The 26,724-nt window shown below is 48.5% G+C and overlaps 1 protein-coding gene across 3 annotated transcripts in view; it reads left to right on the top strand.

Annotated features, from left to right (window-relative positions):
• Positions 1–7,050: 7,050 nt before the first annotated feature.
• CELF6 (CUGBP Elav-like family member 6) overlaps positions 7,051–26,724 on the top strand; it is a 110,725-nt gene continuing 91,051 nt past the window's right edge. The window contains exons 1-3 of one of the 3 annotated variants that reach the window (XM_077317500.1): positions 7,056–7,157; positions 9,411–9,544; positions 17,889–18,096. The gene's annotated coding sequence lies outside the window, so the exon portion shown is untranslated. Of the gene's footprint in view, positions 7,158–9,410; positions 9,545–17,888; positions 18,097–21,040; positions 21,060–26,724 lie in introns of those variants that run through there. The other 2 variants (XM_077317502.1, XM_077317507.1) reach the window with 2 other exon arrangements.

The following is a 26,724-nucleotide window of genomic DNA, read 5'->3' on the forward strand; positions in this document are numbered from 1 at the left end:
TTGAGACCAAGGAGATTCTCGGAGAGTGAGCATTTGAGAGCAAACTGCCCACCGGCATTCAGATATACTGTCTCAGAAGATGGAGGTTCTGTTTAGCCATCATAATTAACGTTCAGTGTTGACCTTACATGTTTTATCACGCAAGAGCCTTGGCAAATCAACGTCACCATTGTGTACTCTGACTCTCAGCAGCTCTCCAAGGTCTCATTTCCCATTGCCTGCTGTCTCATCCTTTTATTACTGAAGATGTTGGGGATTGAACCAGGGAACTTCTGCATGTCGAGCAGATTCTCTGTCATGGATCTACTTGCCATGCGGCCTGAAGGGAGTTTGGAGTCTGAAATGCAGCCTGCAAAAGGAGATGGACATTGGCTGTAGGCAGGTGGCAGAAAACTGAGAGGCTCTTAAGGAGAAGCAGATAGTTCTTCTCAGGATGCATTCAGGTGGGTAGTTGAGTCAGTCTCTAGCAACAGAACAAATTTTGAATCCAGTGGCACCTTTAAGACTAACAGGGGTTAATTCTGGGTGTGAACATTTGTGTGCATGCACACTTCTTCAAATACATTGAAGTTGGCAGCTGTGTTGGTCTGAAGCCATAGAACAAAGTTTGAGTCCAGTGGCACCTCTAAGATCAGCCAAGTTTAATTCAGGGTATAAGCTTTTGTGTGCATCCGTGCTTCTTCAGATACATGCAGGCGGGTAGCCATGTTTGTCTGAAGCAGCAGAACAAGCTTTGAGTCCAGCAGCTCCTTCAAGACCAAGAAAATGTAATTCTGGGTACAAACTTCCTTGCACATGCACACGTACCATCTGAACGTTGTTGGTCTTAAAACTGCCACTGGAATCAAACTTTATTTTCAATATGTACAATTGCCAGTTACCTGAAAGCGCTGCATATGTCTTGTTAGATTCTTTCTCTGCGTGCGTTCACGTCGACTGTGTAAAGAACAAGTGTCCAGTGTGTTGCACCCACAGCTCCTCATTGGGGGCAGAATCTGTAGCACCATTCTCGCACGGTGAATGGAGAATTTATCCCAGGCCTGCAGGACTGATAACGTCTCAAGTTATCTCAGAGATGCTGAGACTCAAGCAGCAGATAATTTCTGCAGCTACTTGTCTCCGTACGGGACTGTAGATTTTGCCCCAGATAAGGAACATGGCTTAAAATGTGGAGGATACTTACCTTTTAGACAAGAAGCAATTAATAGACCTGGTGGCTTGGTAAGATGTTGGGTTGGTTGGCATTCCTGGAAGGTCGCAGGAAATCAGTGTGTGTGTGTGTCACTTTCACTGCAATGGGACATGTTCATGGCATTTCTCCTTAAATTTATCAAGTCCTTCCCCCGCTTGTTTGCCCTTCACCCCACTGGAGATCTTTCTTGAGAGCTGTTACCTTAACTCAGTCTATGGATACCAACCTGTCAGTGGCACCATTCCCATCTTTAAAAACCCTGGAGGCCATCCTATAACTTTGCCCTGACCCGATGATCTGGTCCAGTTCTTTGAGGAACATGTGGGGGCAGCTTCCCCTGCGAAACACAAAAACAGGGAGGTGGTAGATCCATGTAGCTGCCGAACAAAGCGATGTTGTGTACAGAAACAGCTGTGCCTAGAACAATAGAGAAAGGGGAGTGTGGGTCTCACTTGGCTTAATGTATTCCACCCCAAATCTGCCTGCCGTGTTTAGATCCAGCCGGCCTCTTTGTTCTGGGGCCATTTAAAAACCACTCAGGCTGATGCTACATTGGGGCCCTGACATTTTCCCTTCCAACATTTGTTCAATGCTGATCGGGGAGTCTTTCCTGTTTGCAGCGTTGTTGCATAGGGCAGGAGACGCCAGCACACAGATGCACCCAAGGGCACTTGCGCAATGAAAACCCTGGGCAAACAATGTCCTTGCCCTCTCCGTCTACCCCAGCACGGTGTTTTGCACAAAATGTCCCATTTTGTGGATTGTACTGACTCACTGCGCATAATCCACCTTGAGCCTATGTGAGAAAGTTAGACTAGAAAGAATGTAAATTAATTGTATGTATATATATTAAAAACACAAAACGGCCCTGGGCCAAAGGTCCTTGTCTCGCATGAGTTATCCAGATACATGCCAGACTGGGCAACCTTTTAAAGTTTTATTTATTTTAGCTGCAATGAAAAGGGGAAAAAAAATCACAGAGAATTCTTGTTCATCAAAAACCTGTGCAGAGATTATAGGGCTGCATAAGGCTTTATACATCTTCCTCATGTCTGCCTCATAGGGCTGGCTCAAATGCCTGGACAGGACTACCCGTAAGGTCTCCAGGCCAGACCGGAAGTTTCTGATGTGGCATGGGGCTGCTGGGTCAGCGCAGTTTTATACACCTAGCTCCTGATTGCATCAGACATTGTTCTATCAAGGATGCAAAGTCACAGAGACATAGAATCTTAATCAAAACAATTTCTTAACACACCTGGAAGGAATCTGTGTCTTCTATAAACCATTTCCTCTATGTTCCATTGTAAGGAGAAGAGTTGGTTTCTATACCCTGCTTGTTACTACCTGAAGGAGCCTCAAAGTGACTTGCAGTCGCCTTCCCTTCCTCTCCTCACAACACACACCCTGTTAGGTAAGTGAGGCTGAGAGACAGGACTGCCCTGTGAGAACAGCACTATCAGGACTGTGACTGGCCCAGAGTTACCCAGCTGGCTGCATGTGGAATCAAACCCTGCTCTCCAGATTAGAGGCCATCAATTTTAACCATTATACCACGCTGGTAAAGGGTTATAAATAACAAACAGCATTTCTTAATACAGAAAAGAAAGATCGGATCCTTCACTGTGGTACAAAAGCCAATTTCCTATAACTGAATGATCAATTAAAAGGTTGTAATCATTTCCTTAAGCACAACTTCATCAAGGGTACAGCAAGTGGGATTCCCCACCCCTTTCAGGGACAGCCATAAAATTACTAGTTGATGGATAGTTTTTATTTATTAATTAGTTGGGATGTTTGGCTCCGGTGTGCATTAATTTGCATTTGCCCATGTTGAACCTCATGGATGCAGCCCAGAACCCACCTGGCCTCCCTATGCCCTCAAATAGACATCTTGCAACACCAATATATTTGAAACATCAAGTTCAGCGCTTTCTCTCACCTCCCACCCCTCACTTGAGGAAGGAAAGGGATGCTCCTGGCCAGTAAAGAATAGGAAATAGAGAAAACGTTTTTAAAATATTGATTGCTTTTTATTTTTCTATGAAATTCTGATTACGTTTTTATTCCGATTTATAACTGCGTCTTGCCAGAGCTGGCCCTCTACCTGCTCAGAGAAGCAAAAAGGCACAAATGCACTTTTGCATGCTGTCTTGTTCCGGCTGATGGTCCCTGGCTCTACCTGTCTCCCTCCCTCTCCTTCCAAGCAGCCCAGGCTGAAATGTGACATTCCCAAGCCAGCCTCATCTAGCTGGCAGCTTCTCTTTTGCTCTGCTCCACCCAGCACCAATCACTCAACTTGGAGAAGAAGCCCTCCTGTTCCAGATGGTGCCTGCTAAATATGAACACCCGCCCAGTGCAGCAGCTGGCTTGTTCCAGCTGCCTGGTGGTTTTGGCTCGGCAGCGGTGCATGAAACCCAAGGAAGGTAGCACCCCCCCACACACACACACACAACACACACCCATGCAACCACCAGCCTCCAACTTTGCCACTCAAGAATGGTTGTTTCTTAAATCTGTGTTTCTCATGTAGGGCTTGTCGGGTAATGCGTGAACAGTGTGCGAATCCGTGAGGCTCCAGGTGCTGAAAAAATAGGTGGCTGGCTTCATTAAAGAACATCTGATGCTTTGCAGGCTATGAGGGCAGTCTATTTCGGAGTGATTACGCCCTTTCCCCCCATTGCCCTTATTCCATTCTGCTTCCTAGTTGAAAACCTGTTTGCAGCAGGCAGGCAGGCAGGCAGGCAGGCAGGCAGGCAGGAAGGAAGGAAGGAAGGGGAAGGAACAAAGGAGAATAGGACTCAGGGCTAAGGGAAGGAAGGAAGGAAGGAAGGAAGGAAGGAAGGAAGGAAGGAAGGAAGGAAGGAAGGAAGGAAGGAAGGAAGGAAGGAAGGAAGGAAGGAAGGAAGGAAGGAGAATAGGACTCAGGGCTAAGGCAAGGAAGGAAGGAAGGAAGGAAGGAAGGAAGGAAGGAAGGAAGGAAGGAAGGAAGGAAGGAAGGAAGGAAGGAAGGAGAATAGGACTCAGGGCTAAGGGAAGGAAGGAAGGAAGGAAGGAAGGAAGGAAGGAAGGAAGGAAGGAAGGAAGGAAGGAAGGAAGGAAGGAAGGAAGGAAGGAAGGAAGGAAGGAAGGAAGGTGGTTTGGGCAGGGGAGTTGCAAAAGAAGATGCGTTTGCTCCTTTTGTGCTTATGCCAATACCCATACATGCACAAATGTACATTGACAAACACTACAGTTTTGGAACAGAAAGCAAGTGGGAAGCGAAAAAGCCTCATCGGAGCCATCAGGGGTTGGCACAGTTAGAAATTGCCAGAGGCTCCCAGCTCATCAGAGGGCCCATTGCCTACAAGAGACACTGAGTACATCTCCCCATGGGGGAAGTGTTCACTGGCTCTGGAAAAAAAAAACATCGCAAGAGAATCATATACTCTGCTGCCTTTAATACCATGTAATGACGCATCTCCTCAAAGGCCTCCGTGAGAGCCAGCCTGGTTAAGAGCGGCCAGCTCTAATCTGGGTTTGATTCCCTGCTTGGAGGGAGAAGCTAAGCGAGGTTAATGCTTGGATGGGGGACAATCAGGATGGGGGACAATCCTCTGCAAAGAAAGGCAGTGGCCAACCATTTCTGCTTCTCCCATGCCTTGGAAGTCCCTTGCTGAGATCACCATATGTCTGGAAAGGGAAACCCCTGTGAAGGCTCTGCAGAGGAAGATAACGGCCATCCACCTCTGCTTCTCCCTTGACTTGGAAGATCTCTTGCTGGGAGAAGCTAAGCGAGGTTAGTGCTGGGATGGGGAACCACCAAGGAAGACTCTGCAGAGGAAGGCAATTATTATTATTATTATTATTTTATTATTATTTCATTTTTAGACCGCCCTTCTCCCAATAGGTCTCAGGGCGGTTTACAACATAAATAGTTAAAACACAATAAAATCCCCATTAAAACCCCAATTAAAAGTTACATATAACATATCACATAACATATAGCGGCGGTGGTCACAATTCTGATCTTAGTTCAGCCTGGTGGAGAGAATAATGTTCAGAAGAGGGTGGCACCAATACAATACATCTAACCATGATCTCGGTGTTAGAGATCTCAATATTGGCCAACAATGGCCAACCATCACTGTTTTTCCTTTGCCTGGAAAGCTCTTTGCTGGGGTCACCTTAAGTTGGCTGTGACACGCACAAGGAAGTGACTGACATGCATCAAAAAATTGGCATGCTACATTTTTTTTTTTTGCAGAGTGACCCAGTACAGAGAATATTCACAGGAGCAATCCCAGACCTGGAAAAATGTTAATACCTAACCAGCCCTCAGTTATAGGGCAGATCTCATAGTCCAGCTGGCTCTCTTCCTGCTCCTTGTTACTAGGCACCAAAACAAAATCCCCTCCTGCCAAGATCTTTATAGTTTCCCTTTCCATCTGGAAGAACAGGGCCTGATGCCCTCTTTTCAAAACTGCAAAAGGTTCTGCTTTCAGAGAGAAATAACCAACGACTGGCGTGTCCATGCACCGTAGGTCCCTTTATAAAATCAGCCCAACCGGATAAATAATTGAAAACCCCATTTTAAACGAGAAAGGGAGAATTCCCGTCTTCAAAGGAGCGTTTCCCCCACCTTGTCATTGCCTAAAACAAAGCCCTTCCATTCTTATTTTGGAAAGCTTCCTTCCATCCCATTGGCTGTTGCCTAGCGATGTATCCTCCCCTACCTTGGCCCCCCCCCTCCAGCTTGGCAATTGGCAGTGGCACCGTGCCCCGTGACTTAGTCAGTGGGCATAAAACCATGAAAACATCCAAACGCCCCGATTGCCCCACCGAGGGCTGTATTCTGAGTGTGCAGAAATGACGGTTAATAAGGCTTCACCGGCCCACCCGTTTATGGCTCCAAACAGGCCCCTGGGAGAGCAAATCCCATATCTTTGTAAACCGTGGCATAAAATCTATAACCATACATCAGTTTAAAGTGCCCCTCTCTGCTCCGCTAATGCATTTATTAATTATCAGCGGAGGTTCCTGCAATCCATGAGTCAGGCCCGTTACTGGGGAGAGTGAATCCGATTCTCTGGTGTTCTTCTCCAGCCAGGACCTGCTTCCAAAGGAGCCAAGCACACCAGAGAGCCTCCAAAAGCCCGAGGTCTTTCAAACATGCCCAATGCGACGGTTTAGGAAAGGATGCCATGGGACTGTTTTTTATGACAGCTCTGATCGCCAGATGGCACTGTTCCCCTGTTTGGATGGGTTCTCGCCCTGGAAACGAACTCCGTCGTCTTGGAAGGAAATGGCATGATGCTCTTTTAGGACGGGTAGACACTGGCATGGAGGTTGTAGGATGCCAAGGAGGTTATTCTTGGGGGATGGCTTTGCAAGTGGTTGATAAAAGACTCCATCTAGCTATCCATGGCTAACTGGCTACTAGCCATGGTGATTGAGGGGAACCTCCACTTTCAGAGGCACTCCATCTCTGAATCCCTGAGCCAGGGGGCAGATATTTTCCAACCCAAATCCGGAGACCGTAGGGGAGACAGTCCCAGAGCTTTGGTGCCAACGCGAAGAAGGCCCTCCCAGGGTTACGACTGACCTAATCTTAGGGAATTGGGCAGATTCCCGAATCTTAGGGAATTTCTGTTTGATCCGTCGTGGGTCACAGCTCGGCTACTATCAGAAGCAGAAGGGCTCTCGAAGAAAGCCCATTGGGATGAATGGGGGTCCCCAGCGAGCTGGGCACAGTTCAGAACCTGGTCGCGAGAGAGAAACTCCAAGGAACCACTAGCCAGGTGACAGGTGACCAGACAGCAATGGGATGCTGCCGCCAGGAGGATCCTCATTGGTGGTTGCCATGGAGACGTGCCTCTAGCGCTCCGCTCCTGTTGCTGTGAATGGAATCTTGGGCTTCTCTCCAGCTGTTTCCAGGCAGGGGTGTCTTCACCTGTGTGGTTTCCAGGCTCAACCTGTGTTGCAAGAGGTATGTTGTGCTATCTTACGCAAGGAATTGCACGTCCAGGGGAAAAAGGAGTTTGGACACCAGGCTATATAATGTTATGGGATTTTATGGATACGTGATTAGGGGGTTGAAGCACTTTTCTTATGATAAAAAGCTCAAGTGTTTGGGATTTTTCAGTTAAAGAAAGAGATGACAGGCTGGAGGTTTATAAAATTAAGCATGGGTTAGAGAGAGTTGGCAAAGAAAAAATTGTTCTCCCTCTTCCCAAATACTAGAACTCAAGAGCACCCAATGAACGATGGGCAGTAGGTTCAGCTTGGCCAAAAGGAAATACTACTTTACACAGAGAGTGATGAAAATGTGGAATTCACTGCCAGAGGATGTAATGATGGCCACTGGCATGAACAGCTTGAAAGGGGGATTAGATAGATTCATGGGGGGGGGGGATAAGTCTGTCAGTGGCTACTAGCCCTGGTGACTGTGGGGAACCTCCACATTCAAAGGCACTAAGCCTTTGAATCCCAGAGCCAGGAGGCAGCATCACAAGAAGTCTGTTGTTTGGCCCTCCAGAGAAACTGGTTGGCCACTGTGTGAAGCAGGATGCTGGACTCGGTGGACCATTGGTCTGATCCACCAGGGCTCTCCTGATGGTCTTATCAAGGGATGGCCTCGTCCTCTCAGCCCTGTGCTTGGCCCTCCAGAAGAACTGGTTGGCTGCTGTGTGAGACAGGAGGTAGTGTGTGACACTATGTGTAAGACACTATGTAAGGAAGGGCTCTTCTTATGTTCTCTTTGTGTCAAAACACCACAACTCCCCCTGAACCAGTTCCCAACCGCAGATCGGGCGCCTTTGCTCTTCATCGAATCAAACGGCTTTGGTTTGCACTCCATTTCCGCACACTCACTGCCCCCTCCCCTTTCCTCTCCTCACTGTGCAAATGTTCACAGTCCCCCCCCCCGCCCCTGTGCATGTGTTGATAGTCAGATTGCAAGAATGCAGCAAGGGCTGCGAGGAAAGCAGCAGCGGGAAGAAGCTGTGAGCTGTCTGCTGCAGCGAACAGCGGGCATCTAAGACAGAGAAATAAAAAGGAATGGCTTCAGCAGAGGGCATTTTGCTGTATCTTTCAAGGCACAGAGGCCGGAGACGTGGGATTACAAATGTCTCCCAGATTGTTGCAAGAGGACCCATTCACAAAACTATGCCCGTTTCTGCTTTTCAGGGCAGACATATTTTCACTCCTGCCAGTCTGCAGCCCAAAGCTGCTCTTCGGTTTCCGTTCTTAATTTTACAAAAAAAAAAATTGACACCAAAGGCCCGTTTAGACTCCCTGACTCACCTTCCCTAATGTTGCTCGCGCCATACAGCTGTTATCCCGCAAGAACGTTTTGAAGAGCAGCTCTCTGGGGAGACAGACCTAGATCAAGTCAAGCTTGAACTCTCCCAGGAAGCTAAAATGTCTAAACTGAGGCTATCGTATCTTGATCCCATTAGGGATGCCAGCCTCCAGGCGGGACCTGGGGATCCCCAGGAACTGTAGCTCATCTCCAGACTAAAGAAATCAGTTCCCCTGGAGAAAATGGTTGCTTCGGAGAGTGGACATTGTCTTCCCCAGGCTCCACCCTCAGATCTCTTTCCCAGTTTCCCAGCCTGGATCTGGCAACTCTGCTCCCTCCTCTCCTGCTGCTGGCCAGTATGACCTGGCCAGTTTGGTGTAGAGAGCCAGTTTGGTGTAGTGGTTAGGAGTGCGGACTTCTAATCTGGCATGCCGGGTTCGATTCTGCGCTCCCCCACATGCAGCCAGCTGGGTGACCTTGGGCTCGCCACGGCACTGATAAAACTGTTCTGACCGGGCAGTGATATCAGGGCTCTCTCAGCCTCACCCACCCCACAGGGTGTCTGTTGTGGGGAGAGGAAAGGGAAGGCGACTGTAAGCCGCTTTGAGCCTCCTTCGGGTAGGGAAAAGCGGCATATAAGAACCAACTCTTCTTCTTCTTCAACCATATGTTATAAGTTGGCGAGTCACTGCAATAGACAATAATGCCTGGAAAAATCAGGCACCAGGAAAAACAAACCTAACCTGACAGGGACTGAGGAAGGAAATCACAGACCTCTGTTTGCAAGACCTGAGCAAGGCTCTTAGACAGGACATTTTGGATGACTTTAGGGTAGCCATAAGTAGGAAACGACTTAATGGAACACAAGCGATTCATCATCGGACCTTCCCCATGCAGGGTCTCACAGTGTGAGCTACGTTCTCTCTCTCTCTCTCCTAGGCCTGTATCTATAGGACATACGCTCGTGAAAGTCCAAACACTCTTCTTCATCTTGTTCCGGAGACGTTTCCAAAGACAGTTTGATCTGTACGCACCGGCTCGTCCATTTCGAAGCCCACCAGCCATGGAGAAAGGTCAACGGCCAGGGAAACCATTCATTTTCCCCGTCTTCCCCTTTTTTGCGCTCAAATAACTTTAAAATGGCTTTTTAAAGGCAGGGAATTTGGCTGTGGTTGGCTGTCCAATGAGGCGTGCGCAAAGGCATTTGGGGGAGAGCAAAAATTGCAGGCAGGCCAAGATTATGGAGTGGGGTTGCGGAATGGCTGGCCGCGCGATGGATCGTGCCCAGAAATGTGAGCCCAGTTCCTGCCCAGTGACTGTGACTTTCAGTTCTTTACACCAACGGAGACTAGCAAGGCATAAAAGACAGCGAGACGTGCCTGGGGGCCGGACGCAGGAAGCCGTGCTCGGAACGGCACGACCTGGGAGCGTTTTGACCGCACCGGGCCTCGACTTTCTCCTCGGTTTAAATTCATCTCCTGGTCTAATGTAGCGGCTGAGAGAGTGGAGGCCAAACTTCATGTGACACAGGGAATGTGTGACCAGAGTGTGTCATTTAACTGCCCAAAGCCCCCGTGTGCTGTCATTGGAATACGCAAGATCTGTAGTGTGCATGATTTAACAACATAAGAAGAATATCCTACAGGGGGCATTGGAGGAGCGGTGTAGTTAGCAGCTTTAGATCGGGAACTTCCTGGTATTTTCAAATAATTTCCTGTGTCCTGGTTGGCTGAATTGGAGACTAGCCTGCCTTAATGGACGGCCACAAGCTATTCTCGGTATTCCTGTGAAAGTGAGAAAGCAGCTGCTTTCATTGACCTGGGGGTGATGTTCTCGTATGATAATTGTGCCTGGGAACGGGGGGCGGAGCCTAGACATCTATTCCTGCCTCAAACTGCCTCTTTTCTCCCCACCCCATAGTCCACCTCAGTGTTAGGCTTCTGTCGAGTTCCCAATAAGCAAACACGCTGTTGACAAGAAGTTTCTTTATTAAGAGACATGGTGTACAGAAGCGAGCTTCCAAGTATACCTTTATGGTTCCCCTGTGACCCCTCCCTCCAGATTGAATCATGGCGAGTTACACCATGTACCAGGCCCTGCAGTTTCCGAAGCCAAAATTCCCACGCAGAAGTGCGCATGACAGCCTAGATGCTACAAACCTTCCCAGCAGAATACGTGAGCCGAGCAAGGTCAAGATAATAAAATGCTCTCAAAAATATTGTGAGAGAAAGGCTTTCTAATCTAAAATTAACTGCTACCCAATTAAAGCAAGGCAGATCAAGGGAACATCACATGGCAACCATGAAGACTGGTCAAAGAAACATTACATGGCAAGGTCATGAGAGCAGTGAACCTGTGAATAGGGCCTTGGCACTTGGCCATGGCCAAGAGGTGTGGCCAATTGAGATCAATTCCAGACCGGTACTGAAGGTCCCTTAAGCCTAAAAAATATTTCAGGGGCTCTTCCACGGTCAAAAGTTGGAAAAGGCTGATCTAAAGTATGATATAAAGTCTGGTTATTATTATTATAGGAATGGGAAGGAGACTGTAAGCCGCTTTGAGCCTCCTTCGGGTAGGGAAAAGCGGCATATAAGAACCAACTCTTCTTCTTCTTCTTCTTCTTCTTCTTCTTCTTCTTCTTCTTCTTCTTCTTCTTCTTCTTCTTCAATGCTCTGTCAATGTTGGTTATTCCTGTTTGTAGGGATAACTCTGGACAAATGTGAAAAGACTCACACGAACTCCTACTGGAGGGCACTTTGGGCAGCTCTCCTCCCGTGAAAGACAATTTCTGCTCACCTCATTGGCAATCAGAGCAGGACTGTGGCACGGCCCTAGACCTTAATTACAAGAGAATAACCTGTTTTTCCTGATAAGGTGCTCATCCGCCGTGTCCTGTCTGCGTGCCAAATAAGTCAGGTCTCAAATGAGACTACTTTCTGCCAAGTCTGGTGCAATGTCATAGTTACAGAAACAGGACAATGGCCCTTGGGGAAGAGGTACACGAGGCGAATCTCTTGGAGTGGGCAAGGCAGTATGGAACCTGGCAGGGCCATTCTCTGGTTCTGGAGGCCCTCAACAGGCCACTCTTCAAGCCTGGCCACGATGGATGGAGAAGGCAAGAAAGCAAATGAGAAGATCCTGGTTGGATTAAACCAGTGGTCCATCTAGTCCAGCATCCTGTCTTACACAGAGGCCAGTCTGGCTGACAAGAGGGAATAGAGGCCAAGGCCTTCATAAGAACATCAGAAGAGCCCTGCAGGATCAGACCAGTTGCCCATCTAGTTCAACATCATCCTGCATCACACAGTGGCCAACCATTTCCTCTGGATGGCCAACAACAGGGCATAGAGGCCAAGGGCTTCACAAGAGCCTTAGAAGAGGCCTGCTGGATCCAACTAGTGGTCCATCTAGTCTAGCGCCTTGTCTCACACGGTGGCCAACTAGTTCCTCTAGAGGGCCAACAACATGGAATAGAGGCTGAGGCTTTCCCTTGATGTTACCTCCTGGTTCTGGGACTCAGTGCCTCTGAATATCGAGGTTCTCTTCAGTCACCATGTCTCGTAGCCGTTGATAGACTTATCCTCCCTAAATCTATCTAATCCCCTTTTCAAGTTCTTTATTCCTGTGTCATCACTACATCCTTTGGCCAAAAATTCTACGTTTTAACCATGCTCTGTGTAAAGAAGTATTTTCTTTTGTCCATCCTGAGCCTACTGCCCAATAATGCTGGCCTCTGGAGTGCATCCTGTAAACTGAACACTGGATAAATCTGGACTCCAACTGTCCTGATTCTGGTAAACCAATAGCCCTCTTTTGTCCCAATGCGTATCTTTTCGGAGATATCCTCTCAGTACTGGAGTTGGCATTTTTGAAAGCTGAGAAATCAGTGTGTTGTAGTACTGGGACTGGAGACCTACTCTGACCAGATTTGGGACCATACCATGTTTCCTTCTCCCACCACAGACACCCTATGAGATAGGAGAAGCTGAGAGAGCTCTGGGAGAACTAGAACTGGGCCAAAGTCAGTTTGGTGTAGTTTGGTGTAGTTTGGTGTAGTTTGGTGTAGTTTGGTGTAGTTTGGTGTAGTTTGGTGTAGTTTGGTGTAGTGGTTAGGAATGCGGACTTCTAATCTGGCATGCCAGGTTTGATTCTGCGCTCCCCCACATGCAACCAGCTGGGTGACCTTGGGCTCGCCATGGCACTGATAAAACTGTTCTGACCGGGCAGTGAAATCAGCGCTCTCTCAGCCTCACCCACCCCACAGGGTGTCTGTTGTGGGGAGAGGAATGGGAAGGCGACTGTAAGCCGCTTTGAGCCTCCTTCGGGTAGGGAAAAGCGGCATATAAGAACCAACCTTCTTCTTCTTCATTTGTCTCAAAGGGGCTTACCATGGTCTTCCCTTTCTTTCCCCACAACAAACACCATGTAAGGTAAGTGAGGCTGAAAGAACTGGCACTGGTTCAAGTCACCCAGCTGGCTGCATGTGAAGGAGGAATGAGGGATCAAACCTGGTTCTCCATATCAGAGGCCACCTCTCTTAACCGTTACACCAAGCTGGCTCTCAGGACTTTCTCCTGTTGCTCTCTCTCCCACCAACAAGATGCCCTTGACGTGCCGGCCCCCGTTCGCCATGGCTCTTTCCGTAGTGTTATCTCGGGTTCTTTTCAGAGTCAGTTATCGATTGTGTGGTTTTTCCATCCAGCGCGGGTGATAGGAGGCCGGCTGATGTGATCTGACTTCACTCGGTGGCAGGGGGCTATCTGTGTGACTGACAGATGTTCTGGGCAGAAGATTACACAGCCTACTCTGACAGCAACAACCGCCCGGACAGCGGACGTCTCCTTTGGGATAAAACGGCGTGCTGGCTGAGGACACAGTCACTTCCTATCTGTCAGTTGGCTGGGAAATCGTCCGGAGTGCCCATGAGGATATGGCGATACCGCGGCTGCGAAGAATCGCCTTGTTTCGAGAGGTTCCAGTGGGAGCCGCAGAAAGGCCGGTCCTGCAGTGATGCCCCTTTAGCTGGACTTGAGAGGTGTCCAGCCTAGTTTTCTTAGCCATACGGCCCTTGTTTAAATCTGTCACAGCCATTTGGCTTCATCCTGGAGGCGGACTCACGTACCTGCTTGGTTTCTGCCCTAGTGTCAGTGGATCCCAGATGTGAGCCAAGCTCCAGATGTGCAATTTGAACTTTAAAATTGGCCACAGGGAGTTGGGGAACCCAGTGCTGGGGAGAGATTCTTTCCCATAAACTTTTGTTCCTTCTGTTTATTTCCCCAAAACATAGGCCTCCTGTAGGGATGTATTTAATCCCTATGAGGGGAGGAAAAGGTTTTGATCTTGGAGGCATTTTTAATAGGGGGAATATTATACAGGGGGTTGGGTAGACCAATAAGGTCCTTGTGGCATGAGCTTTCAAGAGCTAATGACTAAAGCTCCGTTTTGAAACTACCCAAAGGAGTTTCAGGGTGGCTGATAATTGCCTGCCCTTCCTCTCCCCACAACAAACATTCTGTGAGGTGGGCAGGACTGAGGAGCGCGGAGAGAACTGTAACTGGCCTAAGGTCACCTAAGAAGTCAGTGATGGGGAAGACCGCTACCCCAGGATCACCATTCCAGGTTGAAATCAGGGCTTAAATAACCTTCAAAAGGTGAACAATAAAAATTTAAAAACCCTGCTTTTAAAACCCGAAGGAGTCCCAAAATGGCTGACAAAACAACTTTGCTTCCTCTCCACACAACAGGCACCCTGCAAGGCAGGTGGGGCTGAGAGAGCTCTGAGAGAACCGCTGTGAGAACAACTCTTAACAGGACTGGGACTAGCCCAAGTTCACCCAGCTGGCTGCATGGGGAGCTCTCCAGATTAGAAGCCACTGCTCTAACCACTTTCTAACCCTCGACCCAAAATGTACCCAAATATAAATTAAAATTTAAATTAAATATAAATTAAATATAAATATAAATAAAAATTGCAAACTTAAATGGACTCCGGGGAATGGTAGAGGACAGGAAGGCCTGGAGGATCATTGTCCATGGGGTCGCAATGGGTCGGACACAACTTCCCACCTAACAACATAAATAAAAATATAAATATAATTATAAATATTTATCCATATATATATACCCATCCTGTGGCCCTTCCTAACTCTTCCCTAGCCTTAACACTCCCTCTAAGATGTAGGTAGATGTTTGATCGCTAGCGTTAAGCCATGCCTGCACATATGATCTTTTCTGAGCAACGGGGACCCCTGAAAATGCAGGTTCCTGGTTGTACCAAGGAGCTCTGAACCCACCTACATCCGTACATGCAAAACCTCCTTAATCTGTGCAAGGGAACGCGCATAGGTCAGGACTGTGCATGCGGCCTCAGTTCCAGACCTTTTCAGCACATTCATTCTATGCTCTTTGAGCACCTGGCTTCCCGAATGATTGAACGGGAGTTAGAAAGACAGGCTGTTCTCATCTTAAGACGGAGAGGAGCCAACGACATGCCGTAGCTCTTGGAGGGGGGGGGGAAGAATTAAAGGGTATTGCGAATTTGCACATACTAATTGAAAACATTGAGGCTTAATTAAAAGGAATGGAAGCCAGGTGGCAGGGAGGTGCATCGGGCTGGATTTCTACCCGCCAGGTGTCCCCGGTCTATCTGTGTCCGTCTGTACATGCGCCACCTCTAGCTAGGATGAGCCCGTGGGGGCGGAGGGAAGCGAGCAGGCTAGAATTGATGGCGGTGTTTGTACAAAATCTCATACATCAAAAAGAAAAAAAAATGAGATTAAAAAAGTAATTACCAAAGTGTGGAATGAAGGACAAATGTATTTCTTAGCGCAACAAGCAAGCAGAATCAATAATTCCCTGCTCAGGTTAAGATGATAAAAGATAAGGACGAAGGGTGGTTATTTTGGCCGTCGGGTTTGGTTGAGAATTAAACGGAGCTTCGGCTGTATGAATTAATTCCCAGTTCCGTATAAAATTGTCCTGCCTTCTGGAAAGACTAAAAGGTCAGTGGGGCCCCGCCAAAGCAACACTGCCAAAAAAAATGCCAGGGAAAGACACCTCCTTCTGGCCTGGATGGTAAGGATTGTTTATTGGCGTCGTTTCTGTCTCACTGGTTCTCAAAAGCCTGGGATCATTCAAGCCCCACCCACCATCTCTCTCTACTTATATGTATGATAGAGGAAGCTTTGTTCCATTATTTCTGAAGCAGCATGCTTGCACGCAAAAACTTATATCTTGAATAAATGGTGAACTTAAAAGTACCCCTGGATTCCAACTTTCTCTCCCCCCCCCAAGTTTTGTTGGTCTCCAGGACTCAAAACCAGCAGCCCTAAAGGAGCATTTCTGTACATCTCCCTCCCAATAGGCTAAACTGGACTCTGCAGGGGAGAGTCTGTCAGTCATGGCTCAACTTTCTCGATACCCTTGACAGAACTTGCCAGTTTGGTGTAGTGGTTAGGAGTGCGGACTTCTAATCTGGCATGCCGGGTTCGATTCTGCGCTCCCCCACATGCAGCCAGCTGGGTGACTTTGGGCTCGCCACGGCACTGAGAAAACTGTTCTGACCGAGCACGAATATCAGGGCTCTCCCAGCTTCACCCACCCCACAGGGTGTCTGTTGTGGGGAGAGGAATGGGAAGGCGACTGTAAGCCGCTTTGAGCCTCCTTCGGGTAGAGAAAAGCGGCATATAAGAACCAACTCTTCTTCTTCTTGCAGCGATTTCTGGAGTGGAGGGAGGGGTGTGCAGGGACACGATGGCCATCTTGGAGATGCAGGGAGGTGTCTGGCCACTTCAGAGGCAAGCCGTTGCCGGTTCCTCGGGGCCCGTCATGACTTGGCCGGCAGAAGCACCGTCCGCTCCATCTGCTCCGCCGGCCTGCTGGGTTTTTGAAGATTCCATCAAACAAACAGTCCCTTGACTCAGCTGTTTGGCACCGTCTGGGCTTGGCACAGCTGCCCAGCGCGGTCCCGAGGACTGTAATTAAGTGGGATAAATATGTTCTCTTGGACGACGCTTCCCTGCAGCTCAGGTCAGCCGCCCGCTCAGGTACGCCTGGCAGAGAGACAGCCTGCAGTCTCTCCTTTACTGACTGCAAAAAGATACTTTGGGGGAAAGGCGAGGTGGCAGCGTTGTCACAGATGGAAGGGGGGAGCACTCTGAAAGGGGGATCTTGGCATCAAAGCCAACGGGTAACCCTCTGAGCTCTGCCACTTATCCAAGGCTTCTCTGTGCAAATGGATGCCTTTGACATCTGTCTCCTGGCTCGTTTTCAGTTGCGGAATTTCGGGTCGATGAACAGGGCTGCATCGTCCAAAGGTGGTTGTGCTATTCCCTGCTCTGAGAATAAGCACAGAGGGTCGGTGGTTTAAACCTGAAGCCTCCTTAGAAGCTAAAATGGCTAAAGTGAGGGTATCATGCATGTTATGAGAAGACGGGATATTGGAGTGAGCAACTCTTCAGACTTTGTCCGGCCCCCTAGAACCATCTTGGTTGCAGACCTTAAGGACGCCAGCTCCAAGTGGCGTTTCGTATTGCAAAAGGAACCCGAAGGAGAAACAATACTTCAAACATGACAAATTATTATTATTATTGTATGGGATATGTTCAAGATGCTTTGAAAATGTTCGGGGGGTGGGGTGGGGGGCGAAAGAGCCTTGATCCATCTTATTCTGGCAACTCTTTCTCAGACAGTTCCTTTGAAGGATATTCTCACCAAGGGTAGTTTCGAGACACATGGGTCATCTCCCGGTTCACTGTCATTTTTCATTTCTCTCTTGTTCGCCGGGGTTGTTTGGTGCCGGTCTGCCTCTGAGTTCTTCGCTTCCTCTTTCGGACACAGCAACAAACCCTCAAACAGTTCTTCGATGGAAAGGCCTCTCATGTTTCCATCTCGCTGTTCCTCCCGGCAACTCAGTACAGTATTTATTCTTAAATTCTTAAATTTATAGCCCACCATTCCCACAAGCCTGTTCCCATCTTCTGCTCACAACAACCCTGCAAAGTCAGCCAGGCCCAGTGGTAGTGAGTGGGCCCAAGGCTACCCAGGGCTGAATGGGGATTTGAACATAATCCCTGCCCTATATTTGATCGGCAGATTCCAGGGACTCTCATTCACCCTTACCCCCTTGTTGCCTGCAAACTGCATCTCCAACCAAAACGTTTTCGAACTTGGCTCTTGAGGGCCTTTCTTGCATCCCCAGGGAAATACCAATTGCCATTTTATTTCAGATCTGTGAGGAACCAGAGTCCAGGAGCACCTGAAAGACTGACAAAAAATTTGTGAATCTGAAGAAGTGAGCATCTCCTGCCGCCAATTCTGTCAGTCTTCCAGGTCTCCTGGACTCTGTTATTTTCTTATGCCTACAGACAAACTAGCACGGCTTCCCATCTTGATGTATTTTTTTTCCTCTTTAAACAGGAAGCTCCTAATCGCACCACCAAGCCCAGCCATGGAGGGATAACGGCCCTGACACAAGCAGCTTCCAAACAGCGTGATCCCCCTGGTGTTCATCCTGGCTTGATTTCTTGGAGCCTAAAAGCATTAAGAGGCTAATTTCCCACCAAGCACTACCCTGCAGCTGATGAGCGTTGGACGAGCCAGCTGGCGCTGGAGAGATAATATCACAGTAAGCCATACTTGTGTTATTCCGTGTGGTTGTTTTTTGTGTTGGTTTTGGTTTTGCTTTTTTCGCTATCATGTCACTTCTGACCTGTGGAGTTGTGAAGGTGAAAGAGGCTCAGAGACAGTTTTGCCCTCCCTTCCCTCTGCATCACAGCCCTGGTATTCCTCAGCAGTCTCTCATCCAAACACTGACCAGGACTGACCCTGCTTAGCTTCCAAGAACTGGTGAGATTGTGCTAGCTTGAGCCATCCAGGTGGTGTGGAAAGGACCACCAGTTGCAACCAACTCATGACAACCATGTAGGGGACGGGTGGCCAAACTGGCTCTTCATATGTCCACGGACTACAATTCCCATGAGCCCCTGGCAGCATGGTTTCCACATCCCCTGACAGTACTTCCCCCATCGCAAATGGCCAGCTTGCCTGACATCATGTGTATAGGAGTAAACATAGACATAGATATATCTTTATTACGGCCATAGACTAGCAAAGTCAAAATTAGCAATTTCACAGTAACAAAAAATAAACAGCCAAAAACATGGACTTACTCATAAAATAACAATATATAAAACAGCTTAGACCAGGACTTACTCATAAAATAACAATATATAAAACAGCTTAGACCATAGATCTGCTAAAATATAATTTAAAACTGGTTGGAAATACAGGGAATGGTTCTAATCACAGCTCTGGGTCGGTTAAGTTTTCGTCAACTTCCGCCGACTTTTCATGGCTGATGTATTGGGGTATGAGGACATCATAAATATAGGAAAGACCTGCCAGAGAGACGTGTCTTCATGGAAGGCCATGTGGAAAGAGGGAAAAATGACAAAGTGAGAGAGAAGAGGGGGTCAGAGAACAGCTCCTGGATGAAGAAAAAGAGCAGTTTTTTTGTACCCTGCTTTACACTACCTGAAGGAGTCTCCAAGCGGCTTACAGTTGCCTCCCCACAGAGGTAGGTGAGGCAGAGAGAGCTCTGAGAGAACTGCGATTGGCCTCAGGTCACCCAACTGGCTGCACGTGGAGGAGGATTGGGGAATCCAACCTGGTTCTCCAGATTAGAGGCTGCTTCTCTCCACCACTAGATCAAGCAGGTTAACTCAGACGGAGGAATCCCATAACACCCTTTGAGTGATGTAGCCCCTCGCAATGTCCAGGCATGGTGAGTCCCTTACTCTTAACACCCTAGCAGACCCTCTGATTTAGGAAGCATCCATGCTATGTCAGTGGCCACACACACAGGCCCTTGCCCAAACACACCAGCTATTTCCGGAGAGCCTAGTTTTTTATAATTAAATTCCTAATTATCTGTGGGCTTGTTAATTAGGATTGTAAGGATAACTGGTATTGGGGGGGGGGAGGCTGCTAAAGAGGCAATTAGCCACTGAAGAAGCATCCTCACCAGGCTGGTTCCCTCTCAGGAGCAGGGTTTGTGAGCTTTCTCCACCAGCTGAGAGCAGCTAGTCCTTGCCTCTGTTTCCTGCTTGGGTGCGAATCACATGCAGACAAGGGAGCTTTCAGGGTTGCAGTTCCAAGCACGCTAGTCCCTAAACTCCTCTAGCCAAGGTGCTTTGGCAGTCTTCAATGCGCACCTGTTCTGGCCTGGAGCCCCGGTCCAAAGTTGGCATCGGAACGCAGAGCTGCTGTTGCTGCTGCTGTTTCCAGGGGGAAGAACAGAAGACAGTTTGGTGTAGTGCTTAGGAGCGCTGACTTCTAATCTAGCTGCCAGGTTCGATTCCGCGCTCCCCCACATGCAGCCAGCTGGGTGACCTTGAGCTCGCCACGGCACTGATAAAGCTGTTCTCTGAGCAGTAATATCAGGGCTCTCTCAGCCTCACCCACCCCACAGGGTGTCTGATTTTGCAATTTTTTACTGTTAAATGTTTTTTCTCGCTATCTGTTTTATCTGGCCACAGTGCTGTATCAAATAAATTTGATCTGAGGGTGTCTGTTGTGGGGAGAGGAATGGGAAGGCGACTGAAAACCGCTTTGAGCCTCCTTTGGGTAGGGAAAAGCGGCATATAAGAACCAACTCTTCTTCTTCTTCTTCTTCTTCTTCTTCTTCTTCTTCTTCTTCTTCTTCTTCTTCTTCTTCTTCTTCTTCTTCTTCTTCTTCTTCTAATGGCAACTCCACCCCATGAAAACTTGCAGTGCAAGAGAGGCCATGTGGAGTAGTAGTTGGATTGCGTAGGGAAGCCTGGCGTTCAAATCTCTGCTTGCCATGGTGCTCAGTGGTTGGTCTGCTGTACCAAAGCTCACGCCTTGATTAAATCACTGCCAGATTAGAAGTCCGCACTCCCAACCATGACACCGAACTGGCTCTCGATTGCCACAATGGGTACGTTGAATGTTTACGGCAGAACTCTCCCACGCATTCAAAATATTTCGCATTGTGATCCTTATAACAACAACCCTGCATGGCAGGTCTATCTTGTTTAAAGCTAGGGGGTTCCCATTCCCCACAAGTGAAGAAATTAAAAAACAAGGCCTTCCAGAGTGTCTCCGGAGCCTGCTCTGTTTGTAAGCCTCCTCTTCCCTCGGAAAGATCAATAACTTTTTAAGGTAACAGAAAGAAAAGCGAACATCCCCAAGGGTCCCGAGGATGGCTCGTTATGATTTTTCTCATGTTATCTTTCCGAGAGGAGGAAGCGGCTGTGACCACTCCACGGGGAGCGTTCTGGGTTGGGAATGCAGTTGCCCAGAAACATGATTGACGGCACTTTTCAACGCTGTTCCCTTGGTCGAGCCATCAATACGCAGGCAGACACACCCAAAGAAATTCTGTGTGTGTGTGTGTGTGTGGGGGGGTTCTTCTGCACTTTGGACATGACTGCCGGGTCTTTACCTTCGTGTTCTTGCTTTTTCCAGAGGAGCATGAACTCGGAGTTGAGATCAACTTGGTTCCTGGCAGGGTTATCCGTCTGCCTGTCTGTCCCGACTCTCCTTCTAATCCAAGAAGCCTGTCTGGTAGGCACAGGGGAGAGGGGCCTTTTCAGTGGCAGCCCCACAATTACGGGGGTTTCTCAATGGTAAAAAGGTTGAGAAAAGCTGGTCTAAGGTGCTCCTGGCCTAAGAACTAAAGGTCTGTTATTCAAACAGCCAGTTTCAGGGGAGTTCTATCTAGAGATATCTACAATTGCTTCATTAGCATATATGAAATGGTGGCTTTCTCAACATGGATAAGCAGACACCTTTGAGGGGCTTCACGTTAGGGATGCCAGCCTCCAGGTGGGGCCTGGGGATCTCCTGGAATTATAGCTCATTCCCAGACTATGGAGATCAATTCCCTTTTGCAACCTTGCCCCTCTGTCCCCTGCCAATGGCCAAGAGGGACCTGGCAGCTCTACCTGTCGGCCTAAGTTCCAGTTACGGCACAAAGCCGTAACTTTGGCAAAAGGGAAGCCATACGTCTTGAGCTGCTGAGGCTCCGATTCGGTCCTGACACAGTTTGCTTTGGGACGGGAAATAGAGCTCTGTAAGGGATGCTGAGCAGGTGAGAGCAGAAGGGCATCAGGGCAGCTGGACAGGTGATTCTGTGTCTCCTGCGGCCGTTGGCGCTGACGATGCCGTTGGAGAAGGAAGTCTGATCATGCCTATTCCGTTAGAGCTCGCATCCATTATTTTTTAATTTCCTTCCAATTAAGCTTTATTAAACTTTAACTTGTTAAATATTTCATCCTCTATTGCCGTAATAAACCGCTGCTGACTCTTGTAATATTTGCCCGCGTTTAATAACCTGCTTAACGGCCTCTGATGGGTGGCCAAAAATATATATCCCTGGCTTCTTTCTTAAGCCCAGGATGGTTGAGTTCACTTCTCTTTCCAGCTCACTTTTGGGCTTCCAGATTCTGGTTTTAAACTGTTTTCAGGGACTTGGAGGACTAGAAAGAATTTGACTGACTAATCTGCTAGGGGAAGAATGTCGTAAAAAATGGTACAGAATGGCCACAGAGAGTGGGAATAGACCAAAGGTCTTTGAGGTCACAGCTGGGTACAACTCTGCTCCATCAAAAGGGCCTAAATCTAGGAGAATGGCTAGACTACGAATAGGGCAACCTGGGTTGCCGGCCTCCAGGTAGCACCTGGAGTTCTTGTGCTATTATAATTGATTTTTGGACAACAAAGATCTGTTCTTCTCAAGGAAATGGTTGCTTTGGGGGCAGGGGACTGTAAAGCATTATATCCTGTTAAGGTCCCTTCCCAAGCCCTCCTCAGACTCCACCCCCAAAATCTCCAGATATTTGACATTTGACAAATGGCCTATTGGACATTTGAGGTGTGTGTGATGTTTTGTGTCCTATTTGGAGCAGGGAAACCCAAGTTCAAATCCCCTCTCATCCATAAAGCGCTCTGGTGATCCAGGCCCACAACACCTTTCAAGGGTGTTGTGAAAGGAAACGGAGGAAGCACAGATTTGTGCACGCCCACCTTGAGATCTCGGGAAGAAGAAGGACAGGATTTTTAAAAAATGTGTGTGAGAGAGAGAAGGAACGGCAGTGGCAGTGGCAGCAGCTCTGGAGTTGCTAATTAGCTGAGCCGCTAATGAGTTTTACTCAGCCAGGCTGGACGAGAAACCCGGTGATTCCCTGCCCTGTCAAGAAGGCTGGTTTATGGACTCTGCAGCCTCAGCAAGCTATGACTTGGGGGCTTGCACGGAATATTTGGCAGCCCTCTACAAGCGCCATGTAGATCTTTGTTTTGTGAAACCCACCACGTCTCAAAAGAACTGCTTTCTTGACCAGATTGGAGACCAAATCGAGGCCAAGTTTCTGAGGCTTTCTTTCAAGGCCCTACATGGTCTTTGTATCTATGGGACTGCCTATTCCCCATGTCCCCCAAAGAGCACCGAGATCAAGTAACCAAACTCTGCTCAGGGTCCCTCGCCCCGAAGAGGTAAAACTGGCCTTGACCAGGGTCAGGGCCTTTTTGGTCCTGGCCCAGTCTGGTCCTGGCCCACTCTTCTTAGTGCGATCAGGGCCCTCCAGGACTTTCCAGAGGGCCTGTAAGACCGAGCTGTTCTTCCAGACTTATGATTGCAGCCAGGAAATAATATCAGACGTGGGCCTCCATGCTTGAGAACCCAGCCGACCAATGAAATCTGTCCAACACTCACCTGCCTCCCCCAGATTAGAAGTCCACACTCCTATCCACTGCACCAAGCTGGCAACCCAAAGCCCCGGGCATGCTCTTTATGATAGGTATGTGCTTACAAGCATCGTCCGGACAAACCTGAGTCACTTCAGAGCTGAGTTCCCTTCAAAATCGAGATCCTCTTGGCACCACCTTGATGGCCCACCTTTGCAAGAATGCACAAAGGTGCCTCCGATGAGGCCCAGAGAGAAGGAGGGACCCCTTGCAAAAGGCCCCTCCTCTTCTTGCCTATCGGTGATGCCAAACGGCCTAGGCCTGACAGAGTGTCAATCCTGTCGTCGCACGCCTCGGAGAAATCTCCCTGCAAGAGCCCTTTGGCTGGCTCAGAACTCGGCTATTGAATTATTGACAGCCGGGATTCATTTAATGAGCTAACCAGCTTTGCGAGAGGTGAACGCCTGCTCTGCTTCCCTTCCTGTCCATCAGGGCAAGCCACACGGAGCTGATTCCCAGAGGCGCCCGTGTGCATGCCGAATCTATACCCGAAGCGAGCCGCGTCCAAAGAAGCTGGCAGCCTGCTGGGCGCATTGCAGAACGCCAGGCCAGGCGATAAGTTTCCACTACTCCCAGATGGAAGTTCAAGGAAAGGTCTTGTGCATTTTGTAATATAGGGAGGGCGATTCTTTGCCTTCTCGGGAAGACGGATTTGCAGCATTTGCCACTGTGAAGGCACAGATGGGAGTATCCGATTGCTAAGGTTTGCAAGCTCTGGGTTGGGAGATACCTAGAAATGTGGGGGTTGGAACCTGGGGAGAGCAAGGTTTGAGTATCAGGGGTGTAATGCCATCAAGTCCACCCTCCAGAGCAGCCATTTTCTCCAGGGGAACAGATCTTGGTCATCTGAAGACCAGTTGTGACAGTAGGAGATCTCTATTGGGATATTTGAAGAAGAGTTGGTTCTTATATGCCGCTTTTCCCTACCCGAAGGAGGCTCAAAGCGGCTTACAGTCGCCTTCCCATTCCTCTCCCCACAACAGACACCCTGTGGGGTGGGTGAGGCTGAGAGAGCCCTGATATCACTGCTCGGTCAGAACAGTTTTATCAGTGCCGTGGCGAGCCCAAGGTCACCCAGCTGGCTGCATGTGGGGGAGCGGGGAATCAAACCCGGCTCGCCAGATTAGAAGTCAGCACTCCTAACCACTACACCAAACTGGCTCTAGAGAAGAGTTCGGATCAGGGAGCAGAATTTCCCCAGTTTCTAGCAGCGTGATATTGAGTGCAGTTGATAAATCTCCCAAGAAGCATGCTGCAAAAAAGAGTACACTTACATTGACTCGAGTGGATCGAGTTCACATTCAGGCTGACGTCGAAAGGAGAGAGAGAGAGAGAGAGAGAGTAGCCTAATCTAAAGAGCACTCTCCCTCTCGCAAATGGCCAGCTTGTTCAGCATCCTTTGTGTGGACGTATAAGGGCGTTGAATCTATAGGAGAGAACTGCAGATACAAGTATGTCCATGAAAGGCCTTGTGCAGTGAGGGAGAGGACATAAAGAAAGAGAGGAGAGGTTGGAGGGCGGCTCCCAGGTTAAGACAAAGGGAGGCATCCCGTTTAGGGAGGTGACACCTGTACAAATTTAGGGTAATGTAGCACCCCCCCCCCCCAAGGTCCAGGCATGCAGGGCTGCTCACTCTCACAGCCAGAAGATGCCATGCTTTGAGAATCCCTTGCCTACTCCTGGTGGTGATATTTCCCCAGAGCCCTTTCCGTCCCCGCTGCTGTAAGGCGCACTCATTCGAGCTCCTTCTCTTAGGCTGTAGTTTCTTTAAAAAAAAAAAAGATATTTTTTTCGTTATGTAAGTGGCGGTGGGGAAAAAGCTGTCAAAGCCCCGAGTATCGTAATTATGATGTCTTTTATTAGACTTGCCAAAAAAGATGAAGATTGCGCGGCCCTTGGAGCCCTCCGCGGAGCACTTGGAGGTCTGAAAATCTCCTGTGCTTTTTGTCCTTTCTCTTCTGGCTAATAGGAGATGTCATGATTGCGTTTCCCACACTCTGGCTAATTTCGCAAGGTTGCACGCGTCAGGAAAGCCGGCACACAGCTGACGGGTGAAGCAGGGGCGGCTGAGATCCCTTCCAGCCGCCGGAGGGATAAAGAAAGGCAATGGGGAGACTCGGGAAACGGGTAGAATGGGAGCACACATGTGACAAAAAGGTATTGGCGCATGCCCACGCATGGCCAGCAGTGCTGGCAAGCATTGGTCTGCATGTTAATTTATTGGGCGTTTTTTTTGGTAGGTTTCCCATCCACTCACAGTGGACTTATGGCAACCCCATGGGCTTCTCAGGGTAAGAGGTGGTTTGCCATTGACTGCCTCTGTGTTATTTATTTATTATTATTATTAATTTATTTTTCCATTTGTATCCCACCACTCCCATATACTGGTTCGTGGTGGGTCACATCCATCCCCATAATAAAATCCCATTAAAACCACGCTATAAAGGTAAAGGTATCCCCTGTGCAAGCACCGGGTCATGTCTGACCCTTGGGGTGACGCCCTCCAGCGTTTTCATGGCAGACTCAATACGGGGTGGTTTGCCATTTTCTTCCCCAGTCATTACCGTTTTACCCCCCAGCAAGCTGGGTACTCATTTCACCGACCTCGGAAGGATGGGAGGCTGAGTCCACCTTGAGCCGGCTGCTGGTATTGAACTCCCAGCCTCATGGTCAGAGCTTCAGACAGCATGTCGGCTGCCTTACCACCCTAGACGTCAACAAATCATCCCCTGGTCAACAGACTCCTTTAAAATGCCCCAAGAGGAAAATGGAAAAGCTCTGGGAACTCAGTCATGACCCTGGTGTTGCTTGGTGGTCTCCCATCCAAATACTAACCTCAGCTGACCCTGCTTAGCTTCTGAGATCTGGCTAGCCTGGGCTATCCAGGCTACCTTTGAGACTTTGCCAATGAGAAGGAGCCCACCAGAAAAACAAATTGAGTAACTAACCAAAATCTCATCAGATCTTGGAAGTCCTGCTGTGCAACCAGACCTTTCTTGGTTCACATTTAGTCTGTGTGACTACAACTATGATGAGCAGTCCCCTCTGGGAGATATGTCGCACATCAGATTAATCCAACTACTGCTTGCTCTGTGTTGTAATGATTGAGTGATTAGATTTATATACCACTTGTCCTTGCAAAGCAGGCTCAGAGCAGTTTAGAATGAATAATAAATACTGTAAAGCCAATACCTCTCCACCAGGTTACTCAGATTTGAGGATCTAAACCAAGAGAGGTGAAAGAGGTGACCCCATAGGATTTTTGAGGCATAATTCAGAAGCGACTTCATGTCCCATAAGACAAAATGGAAATCTGGGGAGAGAAGTAAAAATATATGCAACGTTAATTTTCTCATTGGGCCAAAACTCATTTCCACCTGTAACGGTGTAACATAAATCCAACCTTTCTTAATGCACTTAGCACATACAATTATAGTATTTGACACGTCTGCGGAATTTAGCACAATTGCTGATCTACCCAGTACTA

The sequence above is a fragment of the Paroedura picta genome, chromosome 18 (assembly GCF_049243985.1).
Source record: "Paroedura picta isolate Pp20150507F chromosome 18, Ppicta_v3.0, whole genome shotgun sequence".
NCBI lineage: Eukaryota > Metazoa > Chordata > Lepidosauria > Squamata > Gekkonidae > Paroedura > Paroedura picta.